Here is a 13,094-nt window from a genome sequence, read left to right on the forward strand (position 1 = left end):
GCTTACTTGGAAAATAGATGATTTTGAAAACCGTAGCCGACGCTCCAATCGGAGGCTCCTAGGTTTACCAGAAAAATCCGAGGGCAACGATGCATGTACGTTCTTAAAAGCTGGCTATCTGAAGCACTGGATATGGAACCACTCCGAAAGCCACTGGCCATAGAGAGGGCCCATAGGATCGGTTACATGCGAAAAACTGCGGCGGACGCGAATTCAACCCCGAGAGTGATGATCGTGAAGTTTTTGGACTATAGAGACAAGGAGCGCGTGATGCGTGCGGCCAGAGCAAAAAAAGATGTACTGTTCAAAAATCACAGAATCATGTTCTTTCCGGACCTTTCTGCTGAAGTGAACAAACAACGGAGGCAATTCGACGAAGTAAAGAAGAAGCTGCGAGCTAAGGGACTGATGTATGGATTCATCTTTCCAGCACGCCTCCGAGTGACCGTTGATGGCCAGGCTCACGTCTTTCAAAGTCCGTCAGAAGTTAATGACTTTCTAATGAGCATGTAAGATGGTGCTATTTTCTGTTCTTTGTTCACTTTCAAGAACACATAAGCAATAGACAAATCAATAGGTTGAATTCCTTATAATGGGACGATGTAAATTGCACAGCGGGGCTCAAATGCGACGCGATTCATCATACGGATCTTTTCCCTAAGTTAAATTGGGTAGATTCAGTTAAGGAAGTTAGAAGTAAAGAATTGTTTGGATTTGTTGGTGGTTCTCGGCAGGTCGCAGTTGTGGAGTTAAAGTGTTTTTTTTGTGTGTGTTTTTTTAATCTACTTTAAATTGGATGTTTATAACCATGTTGTTTATTTCAGTTTGTTTTAAGTCTTATCTTTACAAGGTACAGGTGATTTTTTGTTTTAAAATATGGAAGAGTGTTGGATTATTTCATAATATAAAAGGAAATGACAGATACCATTGGGGTTAAATTTATTTCGTGGAACTGTAGGGGGCTACATACTTTTTCTAAAATCAAACAAGTGATGTCCAGATTAAAGCAACTACAGTCTAAAATCGTTTTTCTTCAAGAAACACATCTAATGCCCAAAGACATAAGTAGAATACGTAATAGGTGGCCTGGTCAGGTATTTGCAGCTTCATTTAGTTCTCAAGCGAGAGGGGTAATTACAATGATTCACAAATCAATTCCATTTCAGATGGATAAGACAATACAGGATCCTTCAGGTAGATACCTAATTGTTCAAGGAACATTATTATCTAAACGACTGAATCTTATTAATGTTTATGGCCCTAACGATGACGTACCCAAATTTTATAGTAACCTCTTCTTAACTTTACCCACCTTTTCTGGGTTTTATGTGATGGGAGGAGATTTCAACTGCACATTGGATCCAATTATAGATCGTTCATCTGGCCTTGATCAATCCCATAAACAGACTAGAAAGACCCTAAATTATTTTATAAAGGATTTAAACCTTGTTGAAATATGGAGACATTTGCACCCTAAAGATATTCAATATTCTTGCTTTTCCAAAACACACCAGTCCTATTCTAGAATTGATTATTTTCTTATTTCTGTAACACTTATGTCATACATTACTGATTGTTCTTATGATTCTATTGTAATTTCAGACCATGCCCCTATTTCACTCACCTACATTGACCCTAAATTACTAGGAAACCCTCCAAAATGGAGATTTAATCCCAAATGGCTCCTAGATGATCAATTCAATAAACATATTCTACAGCAGATAGATATGTATTTTGACATTAATACAACACAAACATCAGCTAGTATAAGATGGGAGGCTTTTAAAGTCTTCATTAGAGGTGTTATTCTAAGTGTCACAAGTAGTAAATCAAAAAGCTTTAAGAAAGAATTGACTGAACTGGATACTAAAATAAAACTTTTAGAAAAGACCTTATCAAATAAAAATGACTCAAATATTCATCAGGAACTGCTGAATCTTAGAACTAAATATAATGAACTATCTGCCAAAAAAGCAGCAGCTAGTCTAATGATGTTAAGACAAAATTATTATGATCAAGGTGAAAAGGCAGGGAAATTGTTAGCTTGGAGAATTAAACAAAAGCAATCAGAAAGAACTATAAATTCTATTGAAGACAATTGTGGCATCATTACAGTGGATCCAGTAAAGATAAATGACACTTTTAAATACTTTTTTGAGACTTTATATTCCTCTGAATATGCAGATAACAGTACACAAAAAGAATTTCTTGACAGTCTGTCTATATTATTTCTTAAGAGACAAAACTGTCTCTAGATATGGACATAACAGAAGAAGAGATCACAGAAGCCATCAACAGTTTAACAGCAGGTCGAACACCGGGACCAGATGGCCTTAATGTAGATTTTTACAAGAAATTTAAAAGAAAACTTGCCAGACCTATTTTAGATATGTTTAAAGAATCCTTTGCAAATGGTATGCTCCCAGAATCCTTAAGACATGCTCTCATTACTCTCATACCCAAGCCTAACAAAATAAATACAAAATGTGATTCATTTCGACCAATCTCATTACTTAATACAGATGTTAAAGTACTAAGCAAAATTTTAGCAAGGAGGTTGGAGACACTCCTACCTAAGATAATACACAGAGACCAAAATGGATTCATTAAGGGTAGGCAGGGTTTTCATAATGTTAGAAACTTGCTTAATGTTTTATATCTTAAAAAAAGGGGCTTGTGATGCGGCCATTCTTTCCTTAGATGCCGAAAAGGCTTTCGACAGGGTGGAATGGCCGTATCTATTTGAGGTCCTTAAAAGATTTGGGTTTGGGGAAATTTTCTGTAAATGGATTAAGATACTTTACATGCATCCTATGGCTGAAGTACTAACTAACAATATAGATTCTAAGGCTTTTAACATCCAAAGGGGTACTCGTCAAGGGTGCCCCCTTTCACCTCTTCTTTTTATCTTAGCAATTGAGCCACTTGCCATCGCGGTAAGATCTCATAGTAATATACGAGGTATCAGATCAGACACAATAGATTTGCGCATTTCGTTGTATGCAGATGATGTAATTCTATACTTGACAAATCTGGCTCACTCCATCCCTTCTTTAATACGACTTCTTTCGCTCTTTGGTAACTTTTCTGGTTATAAAATAAACCAATCTAAATCATGTATCCTGTTACTGAATAATGGTGATAGTCAAATACCAACTGTAACACAATTCAATGTGGTAGATTATTTATTTAGGAATTAAAATAACGGCGAATGTAGATCATATATCTTTGGTTAATTACCAACCTCTTTTGAACACGGTCTCTAAATTTATTGAACGGTGGAAAAATCTACCTATATCGCTAATTGGACGTGTAAATATAATAAAAATGAACGTACTACCTAAAATATTATATCTGTTTCAAAATATTCCTCTCTGCCCTCCAACCTCCTTTTTTACAATACTTCGGAGATCATTCACTGACTTCATATGGAATAATAAAAGAGCTTGTGTTCGGTTATCATTATTATACTTGCCTTATAATAGGGGTGGTCTTCAGTTTCCGAATCTACAGTGGTACTACTGGGCAGCACAGTTACGATCGACCTTATATTATTTCTCATCTGAACATTGTGCATCTTGGGTGGATATTGAATCTTTCTTCATAAAGTCAAAATTACCCCTTAATCTCTACCTCTATTCGGCAGACATTAAATTCCTCAGAAAAGATAAAGATGTTCTATCTTTTAACCCTATCCTCATTAATACAATTAACGTCTGGTGTGATGTATATAAATATCTAGGGCAGTGCAATACTTTATCATGTTTTACTCCAATATGGGGAAACAAGCGTTTTAAACCAGCTAGATCTGACCCTGGATTTAAAGGGGCTCTAGGTAACTTTTTAACCTTAACTGAACAGCTTTGGAGTCAGTGGAATGGTTATATTACTTATTTCGGGTTGAATGGTGGTGGTTTCGCACCCCCCTGGTGCCCGAGAGCGGAAAAAACCCACTTGCAACTTTGGGACGCGGGTCGGTGTCAGGAAGTATCGCGTGATATCAGGTCTCGCGATGTAACGAATTGCTTGACGGCACTGCACACGTAATTACACGCCCCCATTCAAGCACCGGCTAGCTAAGCAAAGGGCAACGATAGATTTAGTTATGGCTGAGCCTGTAAAAAGAAGCAGAAAGCTAGGAAATCTTTGTCAGAGGACCAACGAAAGAGGAAACGGGAGACTGACCGAGCAATAAGTCAGACTCGAGTAAAGTTAAATATCGGACCGGCTTTTTCAGAATGGCGAGAACTGAGAGAAACAGAAGCCTGCAAAACGGATGCTGACCTGGCCTTATTGCTGTTGCACTTGTAAGTATCTTTGGAATAAACTGTGTTTAATATTTAAATTTCAAGTAATTGTGACCTCAGGATGTTTGCTATTGTCTGTAAAGTTTTTTTATTATGATCGCTGTCTGTTATGGGCTTACTAGTACGCTAGATACTATAACTTTGATGTTAGGCATTGTCATAGCAAACACGTTTGATTTCTGTAGTTGTTTGGCCGTTCCTCTGTAGGTTTAATTTGTGTAACTTACACTTTTATTTTATGTCACTAAGTCAACGCGTCTGATAATAGGCAATAAACATGTTGCACATATCATGATCGAGCTAGAAAAAACGTTCTGATGTTTTCTTAGACAGGCAAAGGTAACCGTCATTCTACCAGATGAACCTTGCTAATATAACTTTAGACAAATATTAGCCTCCGATATATATATATATATATTTTATGCTCATGCCCACTCTCCCAAAAACAAACAAACACGAAAGCAGTTCGCGTCGTTCATATCGTTCGTTCCCGGTAAAAATACTAGTATGCATGACAACACAATAAAATAAAATAAATCGCCATCAGTTGGAAAGAAAGTATTGCTTTACTTGCCTCGGTAGACATAACTGGTTTTGAAATAGCCGGTTCCTCTGCTCAGCTGGGTTGACAGCTGATCAGCTGGGTTGCTCGTGGCGAGGGGGGAGGGACAAGTTAGTTCGTTTTTACACAGAGTGTTTGAAAGCATTTACTACCAGACACTAGGGGGAGCTTCGTAGAGAAAAAACACTCAAGAGTTGCCTGGTGTCCCTTTAAGATGTGGTTTGATAAAGGGTTACAGAAAATTGAGGATTTCTATAGGGAAAAGGATCTAATGTCCTTTGCCGAAATTGTAGCGCAATTTGATATTCCCAAAAAAAATTTTTTTTAATTCCTTCAATTTAGGAGCTATGTTTCTTCCTATCAAGGTGCAAAGCTTACAAAACCTAATAAGACACCTCTTGAAGAACTGTTATCAAAATCTGCCCAAACTAAAGGTTTAATATCTATGTTTTATAAAATGTTAGAATCACACTCTAAAGAATCATCAGAATCTAAATTGGCTTCCTGGAGAGAAGATTTAAATGTAAACATTCCCTCGGATGTTTGGGATGGAATATGTACGAAAGCTCATGTACAAACAGTTAATAGTAATCTTAAATTAATTCAGTACAACTGGATTATGAGAACTTACATTACTCCAGTTAGGTTAAATAAAATTAACCAGAATATCCCAGATACGTGCATCAAATGCTCAGATGATAAAGGTACACTTTTGCATTGCATGTGGAACTGCCCAAAGGTGCAGGAGTTTTGGAAGGAGGTGGCTATATTTATTTCTCAGATGGTGTCTATAAATCTACCAATGAAACCCGAAATTTTTATTTTGGGAATTATTCCTGAGAATACTGTGGACCATGGCAGCACTCGTAAACTTGTTGATATTAGTATACTTCAAGCAAAGCGTCTAATAGCCTTGTATTGGAAGAAAGTGGAAAAGCCATCTATCGTACAGTGGATCAATAACATGTCCTTCTGTTTAGCTATGGAAAAGATAACTTATATCTTGAAAGGTAAAATTTCTTCTTTTGAGAAAATTTGGACACCCTTTATATCCTTTATATCAAATTCGGATTTTGGGAATGTACTAAATAAGACAGGAGAAGACAAGCTAACTTGACACTTGACCTATCTTATTTATCCCCCTTTTCATATTTTTTTATTTAAAGAAAACATTGTTAAATAATGATTTGTTGTATGCCTTTTATGCATGTTTTGTATTTTCAACTTCCCCTTCCTACTGTATTACTTTCTGGAATAACCTGTGTTGCTATTTAAAATAACCTGTGCCTTGTTTTGTTTTATTTTATTTTATTTTATTTTATTTTATTTTATTTTATTTTATTTTATTTTATTTTATTTTATTTTATTTTATTATTTATTTATTTATATATTTTTATATGAAAAGATGTAACTATAATATTGTTGTATTACATTGTTATATTTTGATAAATCTTAATAAAAAGATTGTAAAAAAAAAAAAAAATTGTATTTAATTTTTCAATTTAATTAATTTCATGTAATCAATTTAATTTATGTCACATATTCGTTTTTTTAGTTTAGATCTTTATTAATCCCTATGGGGCAATTAGTTTAAACTGCCATGGTGCCTCACATATAACATATAACACATACATTCAAATGCTCAAAACTACACAAAATAAATTAAAAAAAAAGAAAGAAAGAAAGAAGTATAAAAAAAGGATAAAATAGTTTTAAAAAAATGACAATCAACTACATTTATTACATAAACGAATTACTTCAAGCTCAAAAGCAATGTTTTTTCACGTTTTAAATATTAGGAAAAAAGGTTGGCATACAAATATGCGTTTTTTTTTTCCTGTACATTTTATGTTGGTTCATTTGTATTTTTCATTTGTTTATATCTATTTATATTGTGTTGTCATACTTGATTTTGTTATTATTCATTGTTCAAGGGGGTACTATGTCTCAGGCAGTGTTTGCTGTGTTGTAATGTGTTGAACTTAAAAATGTTATTAAATGTAAAAATGTTATCACATTGGGACAAAATGTTCCTAAAACATAAAGTCCCAAATTGTATATATATTTTTTATATATTGTAAGCCTGTGATTATGTTGATTGATGAGAATTCCTGCGGCTGTTTTCAGTATCTCAGTATCTTTGCCTGTTGACAAACTGTACAGTGTCACGGCTGATAATATCTAACTGTATATCTGATGAAACTTCACTGAAGCGCAGCCCACACAAAATGCATAGTTTGTGAGATATATGTCAAAATGTTTTTTTTTGTTTTGTTTTTCTGGAAAAACGAGAAAACCTATATAAGATGTATTCATTCACTTTGGTAATAGGCCTACTAAAGGGTAAATTATCTAAATTTAACATAAAACATGCGTGATGTTTCAGATAGTATGGCAAGTGTAAACACATGAATCGGATATGGGTCAAAATTGAAAGAACATGTAAACAGACGGTCAAAAAAAAAACTTTAAAAAAAAACATTAAAAAAATGCTGTTTTTCCCCCAAACTACTACAGTTTTCTCAATTGCTTTGGCACATTTTTTTGAAACAGTCCTAATATTCTCTAAACTGTACGTTTAATTGTCACAACTGTTTGCTGGAACATCAGAACTCTATCGCATGTCTGCAGAATGTAGTAACTCACAGTTGTCATCACAGGTTACAGGACTGCAGTGTGTGAGCCCACATAAGGGCCCTGCACACACAATCAAACGTGCCAGAATATACTAATAATGGTCTGGAAATAAAACAAAAATCACCATCCATGATTCACACTGATAATACTTTGCCGGTTTGTTTCATTTTTACATTGATTATGTATTCTCATGATTTTCCCTTTTATGTGGCGTTTGTATTCTTGAAAACTCAATTGGGTTAATGTTTCAGACTTTGCATATTATGGTTAACCAACATTATATGTGCGGCATGATTGGTCTCTAAAAAATCCAATCTTCGTCTCCGATTTGTTAATTTACATTACATGTTGCTAATTTTGTGATGCATTAGTATTATAAGAATCTTAAAGATTCTTTTCTTAAACACCCAATGAAAGTACATATTCAAATGCCCTGCTAGAACACAAAGGGTCGTAAAATTTCCCTCCAAAGGGAAATCTTCTCATTGGCTCTTGCACCTCCAGAGGTTGTGCCTCACGCTTTAAAGTCACTGATCAGCTTTTAGCTCTCTCTCTTACTCCCTTTCTGAAATGCTGACGTGAAGATGATGCTGAACTAGAAGCCTCTAAGGACCCACCAAGCTTGTGCCAGGCTGCGGCCTTGTCTTTCCATTCACCAAAGATACTCTGACTACCACTGGTTCTCTCTCAAGACCGCATCAGCAAAGATCAACTGGAGCCTCAACAAATTGCATCAGGACGGTTTAATTCAAATGGGCGAGACATGCAAGTATCAAACTTAGTCTCATTATTTGATGCATTAAGTATCCTTACCCCTTTAAAGAAGGGCGTGTTAGAACTAAACTGATGGTTTGCTCAAGGTGCACAGAAACACCTGCTGGGAGGGCGAGGACCTGAAAACTCATGCAAACTTTAACCAAATATAATTTAAGCTAAAACCTTGCACCTGTTGGAACCTTTTTTTTTTTTTTTTTTTTTTTTTTAAAGAATGTTGTCAAATCAGCAAATCAAAATATCAAGAGCTAACCATTTATATTGCCATTCCTCTGCCTGGTTACCAACCTGTTTGCCATGTTTTTAATTATTAAAAAATTCTTTAAAACAAAGCACCACTTCTCTACGTATTCTGTGCTGGGCTTGCAGTATTGATTCGGAGAGGAGGGGGACCTTGGAGTAAAAAAGGTTAGGAACCACTGCTAGTAGCCTATGTGATCTGCATGCTGCAATTAAAAAAAAAAAAAAAAAAAAAAAAAAAAAAAAAAACATGCTGTGTGCAACATTTCAAAGCAAATGCAGAAATATCATTATACACAAAATATTGGCAAATGCTGAAAATTATTTAAACACATTATGTGACTTGGTCCTCTAACGGTAGAAGCACAAGTTACTTGCGGAGGAATATTGTTTTGGTAAGTATGCGAGTTGTGCTCATGGTTACAGATTATCGCTTTATTGTTTGAGAAAAAAAATCCAGAATATCATCACACTTTACATTTCATGTCCAATTTAAGATAAAAATTACATTTCATATTTTTATGGTTATAGGCGTACCTGTCCACATATTTCCACTTCCTTGGGCAGAGCTGTACACTTCTCTTTTGCAGGGGAAATAAAAAAATACAATATCATGTGAAATATTTTCTGTAGGTATTTGTGGGTTTTGCTAATTTCATTTTCAAAATGCTGCTCTGGTGAACATTGAGATCATACAGGTTTGGAATGACGTGAGGTTGAGATGAACAAGATTTCAGTTCATATAATACAGTGTACAATACGGACTGTGTAATGGTAAATGTTTTAAAATTACATTCATTAAGACAGTCAGTGTTGTAAGCTGGTGTCAATCATTTAAGCTAGTTTAATATGTTTTATGTTTATACCCTTTGTATTGTGTATTGTTCATTGTTTATTAATGTCTTGTTTTATATTTGATATTGCATAAAAAAATTGTTTTTTTTTTTACTACCGTAAGTGGAAGGTGCAAGCGGGACTGTGTGTGCAAAGTGTGCGTCAATAAACAAATGTAAGTTGACTGTTTACCAAGTTAACGATAAATAGACTACTTAAGGAGTGTGTAAAGCCTTGATACAATGTCATCCTTTCACAAAGTGATGCGTATTTAACAGAGATGAAGCCATTTATCGCGTGCTGTCGAGTGCACGTGAATGTGCCGATTATGTTCAATATTACTTGCAATTTATAGTATTTATATTGCACCCAGTGTTTGATTTGTATGTATGTATGTATATGTGTAATCATCACATCAATAGCTGAAACTCTTGTTATTTTAAGTTTAAGAACGCGATGTTTCTGATTACGCGCCGTTAGTTTCGGTTTTGAATGTTTTGCCATTTCTGACCACTGGTCAGCGGTGTTGCATAATAATTTTGTTGCTTGTATATTGATTTCTTTATTTATTCTAGAATTGAACTTGATAATTCTTTATTTGAGAGATTGGTGGCTTTGGAAATAATGTTTGTGTAATAATACTCAAGACATTTGTTAATATATATCTTTATTTCTTTCCCTTTGTAGACCACACACATCTAAATACACTATTATTAAGCCTGTGTGTACTGCTGTGGTGTACAGCCAAAGACTGTCAGAAATAAACCTCCTTTGCATGGAACTGATTGAATCCAGTGTGTTCTGATCAACACCCCATAGAGGAAAGCTATGATAACCATCACCTATTACAGTCCAACCTTTTTCAGTCCTACTATTGAATAGTTTGACTTGGAAAATGGATTTCAAAATTTTAAATTTATTTTAAAAAAGCAGGGTTTTTTTTTTTCTTTTACTATTTGTGATGATTTGGGATGGGGAAATATTTATTTTCAGTTATTTCAGCAATATTTTTTAGTACAGTGAAGTGAATTTGTTGTTGTTCATAAACTGACACAGGCACTGAGGGTTTGAATATTGAGTTTAATATTAAGGAATGAAACAGTTTTCAATAGTTCCTCTATACAGTATGGCAGCTCATTGTGTGTCTGTTATTAGATCTGTTATTAGATCTGCTATTTTCTGCATGCGGTTAGTGTTTAACTTCAAAGGGGACCAGAGGCTGACAGGCGGTTTTAGGGTACTGGACCCCCTTCACAGTAGGTCGCTGTTTAATTTGGGTGATCGTTTCAATTATCATCGCATGAACGCACTCATTTACTCCGACGTACACCTGAGAGAGAGAGAGAGAGAGAGAGAGAGAGAGAGAGAGAGAGAGAGAGAGAGAGAGAGAGAGAGAGAGAGAGATCCACATTAATTTATGTGATCTCTTCCATGTTAACCCTGTTCACATTGCTAGCGAACTGAAGCACATTTATTTTCCATGACAGCACGCACATCTCTATGAGTTCTGCTACAGTGATCGTTGCAGAGATTTGAGTGTCCAGCAACGCTACAAAGTTGAGAAAAGTTTTCTCTTTTACAAATGTAGAGATACTTTATACAGTGACTTGAGATGCATTTTAACTTTCAGAGAGGACGGAAAAAACTACTGGACACATCGCACCCTTTAGGACACACTGCCACAGCCGGCTTATTGATAATAGAAACATTCAAATTGTGGCTTGGAGTTTCAGTAGCCTAATGAACAAGCTCAAAATCCATAAAAAATTAAACACTGACTTACATTGACCAGAGTGTGTGTTCCTCCCATCAGACACTTACGCCTAAAGGTTAAAGGAATGTAACAATCTAAATGGTGATCAACCAAACTGACTATGCCTGGCTTCATCTGAAAAAAAAAAAAAAAAAAATCACATTTTATATTCATCTATATTATTATTATTATTATTACTATTATTATTATTATTTCAAAAATATTGAGTTAATTAGTCTCTACAGAGTTACGTCTATCCTTCGGATATCAGAAAACTCATGCAAAAAGTATTGTGACTTTGAGGGGAAAAGTAAAACAGTTCTTTTAAAAATGACCACAAATAATTTATCCAACACATTTCACAGCACCGAAATAGATAATTGTACTAGGCTGTGTTTTAACAAAATCTGCATTTACTAGTGATTTTCTGTCTCCTACCTCAATGCAGAACTTCTTCATCTCTTCAGTGACAGGCGCCTCTGGGCTCCATTCTCCAAGGTTTGCCGTTTCTGAAGTCATTGTGCTGGTGATCAAAGTCTGGATGAATAAACTGTATTATCAGGCAGTTTGTCTCACAGATTGATTCTGATCCACTATGCTTCCAAAATCTCATGACATCAGTCGTCATTGTAATTCGATCACATTAAAGGGACTGAATAAATAGGAGGAGTTTCATTTTGGAGTGTTGTGTAGGCTAATATTTAGTTCCTGTAAAAAGAACAGAAATCATGAGTTAACAATCGCAATGTTGTCCGTAGGAAAATTGCGCTAAAAAAAAAATACAATTGAACCAATAAAAAATTACAGAAAAAAACACTATAATTTTATTGCCAACCTTTAGAGAGGGTTATTTATCACTAATCCAAGATATCAAAATATTTTTCCTAATAGTTGAAAAAGTCGTAGCTTTTTAATTTACATTATGTGACTTTAAATTATGTGACTCTATTCAACAGCTTTATTATGTGACAGTCTCATAAACAACAGGTGTAGTCTCCTGTACTGTGAAGAAGAGTGGAGAATGAACTGAATTTATAAGGTGTGATATGTAAGATTTGCAAGATCTTTAGCTGAATCACTCTTGTCCTATTGCATAGAGAGAGTCCAAACCTTCTCCTGTTCCTCTCCTGAAACGTCCATCCAAAACTCCCTCTCCCAGTCAATCTGTGATTCGATGTTTTAAAGGAGAACTTGGCAACTCTAGCGAACTCTAGTCACTTCTTTGCTGATTTTCCCTTTTGTTGTTGCATGTTTTCCCCACGAGCTCCCCCTACAGCTGTGGGGGGGCGTATATTTCACAACACGGTCGTAAAAAACCTCACTTGCGGCGGCCTCATCCCCTTCTCTACCGCTGGTCATGTGCGTTTGTTTTGATCGGAGCAAGCCAACTGTATTGTGTGGAGCTATGTCTACCAAGGTGGGTAATCTGGTAATGCATCATACATGCGTGTGTGTTTATGTCGAATTGCCGTAAAGCAATTCGTGTTTCGCGCTCGTTCTCGTTCTCGTTCTCGCTTCTCACGAGACTTCCAATTTCTATCTTGCCGGGACGGTAGTCCCCAAGTTGCAAGGTTGGTTTTCCGCCTGGAAACGCTGAGGGGAGCGGGGAAAGTCACCAATATCACCAGAACAGGTTGTTTAACCATCCAAATGATTTCTAGACAGTTTTATTAAGTTAAAAAAGTTACCAAGTTCTCCTTTAACTCTACCATAAGAGCATAAAGCTTTATGAAAACAAGAGATCTGCTTCAGTGAAGGAGGTTCAGGAGGATCTTCTCGACAATGAGTTGGCAAGAGTAGCAAGTCCCATACTTGCTCTACAGCAGCAGTACTGTAACACCAATACTGTGGTAAAAGCATGGTAAGTTTTCTGGTTCCTGTCCTTTTACTGTCCTATCACAGTAAAACTAAGGTTACTGTGGTAAAAGCATGGTAAGTGTTTTATTTACTGTGCTTCTACTACAAATACCACTTTCGAACTAATTGT

Source organism: Squalius cephalus (assembly GCF_949319135.1).
Source record: "Squalius cephalus genome assembly, chromosome: 5".
Taxonomy (NCBI): domain Eukaryota; kingdom Metazoa; phylum Chordata; class Actinopteri; order Cypriniformes; family Leuciscidae; genus Squalius; species Squalius cephalus.